Here is a 2,813-nt window from a genome sequence, read left to right as displayed (position 1 = left end):
AAAATAAATTTTTATTTTTGAATTTTTAAATTATATTATTAAATATTTTTTATTTAAATAAGAAAAATGAAATAAAGTCCAGCAATATCTAATAAACAACAGATTTGTAAATTTATTATTTTTTTATTTTTAAACATAAAAAATATTTTTTTCTAATTCTAAAAAATTAAAAAATAAAAAAAATATACAAGAAATAAAAACTTAAAATTTTAAATTTTTTAAATTAATTTATTCTTAATTTGTGTACAAGTGAAGCAAAAAAGTCAACTGTCTGGGTGTAGCATTATCCAGTGAATAAAAAATAAAAAATATTTTCAAAATAATTAAAAGTTTTTAAAAAAATAATATTTTTATTTTTGAATTTTTAAATTATATTATTAAATATTTTTTATTTAAATAATAAAAATAAATAATGTCTAGCAATATCTAATAAACAATAGATCTGTAAATTTTTTTTAATTTTTAAACTAACTAATTAGTTAACTAACTAATCGACTAACTAACTAACTAATTAGTTAACTAACTAACTAATAACTAACTAAAATAAATGGTTATCGATGGTGCTTGGAAGTGTTGGATGAGGGGTAGGAGAAAGGAGAAGGAAAGAAATAGAAAGAGGAGAAGAAAAGAAATGTGGTAAAGGAAGGAAATCCGCGCGTACGCGCGCATGCCGCGCGCGCGCAGATGGTGGTGTAATGGATTCGGCACGTACGCGTACAGAGTGTGTCCGCGTCGATGGCTTATTCCGAGAGTGGCGCATACACGTCATGTGTGCGAGCGCGCAAATAGGTTTGTGCCAAAGGCACAACGTTGGCGCGACGCAGGCACAACTCTCTGGAAAATGTATGGAAGGTGAAACTTCTCAATCCACGCGTACGCACGCATGGCGCGCACGCGTGGATGGTCCAAAATGCTAGATGCATGCATACGCACGCAGTGCGCGTACGCGTGGATGGTGCTCTGTTTTCAAAAAAAAATTTTTTGCTATGTTTTTGCACCAATCCAAGCATTCTAAATCTCCAAACAGCTACCAAAACACCATAAAACCTTATTTAACATACTAAACTACCAATTAAACTCATTAAAATAATCAAAACAAGAATTTAAACTAATTCTACCAATATGTACAAAAAGATAAAATGAAACGAAGTTACCATGGTGGGGTGTCTCCCACCTAGCACTTTTGTTTATTGTCCTTAAGTTGGACTTATGGGGAGCTCCTCATCAAGGTGGCTTGTGCTTGTATTCATCTTGGAACTCCCACCAATGCTTGGTTCTCCATTGTGCCCCAAGATTCTTCATGGATTGAGCCAAGTCTTGATGGAGTTCTTCACAAGCTTGGGGCTCCCAAAGTTAATCCTCTTCTTGTAATCCGGGATCCCACACTTTGTTTTCACACCCGTCTTGAGGTTGATCATCATTATTAGTCCAACCGGGTGGTGAGTAAGGTGAATTCTCTATATAGTGGCCAACGATCCTTCTAGACCCATCTATTTGAGCACTACTCCAACCTTTATATCTCATGTTTGATGCATCAACCATAATGAGGCTTGATTTGCAACGCCCACCATAAAACCTTTTCCGCTTACGCTTCATCCCATAAACTTTCCTAAGTTGGCCATCCGTTTCAAGCAAACCATATTCAAGTTGGATAATAAAGCTAATAGAAATGAATTTCACCCACTCAAATGAAGGTGTAGATGGCAACCTAGGCAAAGATGCTTCCAAAGATCTTGACAAAGCATAGCCAACCCTCGTTCTTCTATTTCTAGGGACTTTCACCTCTTCACAAGATCTCTTAATCTCAATCCTTTGTTTAACAATTTTATTTAAACCTTTTCCTTTACTCAAATCATAATAGGGAGGGTGAGAAAAATTTACCTCCTTAACACTTTCAAATCCAACCGGAGAAGGTTCTTCATGCTCAAAGGATTCTTCACCACTAAGACTTGATGCTTGATCTTCATCACCAAGGAAACTCAATTCTTGTTCTATCACATCCAAGTCTTCATATGGAATATGCCTTGGAAGGTGTGCACTTTCCTCCCTAGCATCAATTTCAATCATCTTGTAGGGGTTTTCTTCAACTTTATGTTCCCATGGAGGCTCCGCATCTCCTAAGTCTTCTACCACTTCTTCCTTGTCTTCAACAATTAAAGCTTCCTCCAATTGTTCCAATACAAAGCAACTTCCCTCATTTCCCACCGGAGTTTCCAATCTCTCCTTCATGCTATGTTCTTCATTTGATTCTCCACATGTAGCCATGGGAGTTCCTTGAGTGTTCAAGCTTTGGGAGGTTAATTGATTTGTTACCGCATCCAAGGCGGCCATGAAATTTTGCACATCCCTTTTCATCTCTTCTTGCCCTTGAACAAGAACACCAAGGGTTTCATCCATTAGAGATTAGGGTGGGTGGAAGGATTCATCATTTTGGGAGAAAGGTTCACAGTAGGAAGGTGGTTCTTCTTGGTAGAGTTGTGGTGGTTCAATGTTTTCCACTCTTTCCACTTGTTGCACAATACACTCCATGGTTGCTTGAAATTGATCTAATGCTTCTTTGAGATGATCCCTTGACTCTTGTTCCTCTTGGATTATATGATTAGGATCATGTGGCTCTTGGATCAATGGATATGAGTATTCTTCCATGGGAGGTTGTGGTGGAAAGTAGTATTCATCTTGTGGTTGAAAATTTTCATATATTAGAAGTTGTTCATCTTGGTAATAATGTGGAAGAGGTGGCTTTTGAAAAGATTGATGTTGGAATGGTGGTAGCTCTATGTGTGGTTCATATGGCTCATATGGTTGTTGGTAGG

This window comes from Arachis duranensis, unplaced genomic scaffold, assembly GCF_000817695.3.
Source record: "Arachis duranensis cultivar V14167 unplaced genomic scaffold, aradu.V14167.gnm2.J7QH unplaced_Scaffold_17500, whole genome shotgun sequence".
Lineage (NCBI taxonomy): Eukaryota > Viridiplantae > Streptophyta > Magnoliopsida > Fabales > Fabaceae > Arachis > Arachis duranensis.
This window is presented reverse-complemented; position numbering follows the sequence as displayed.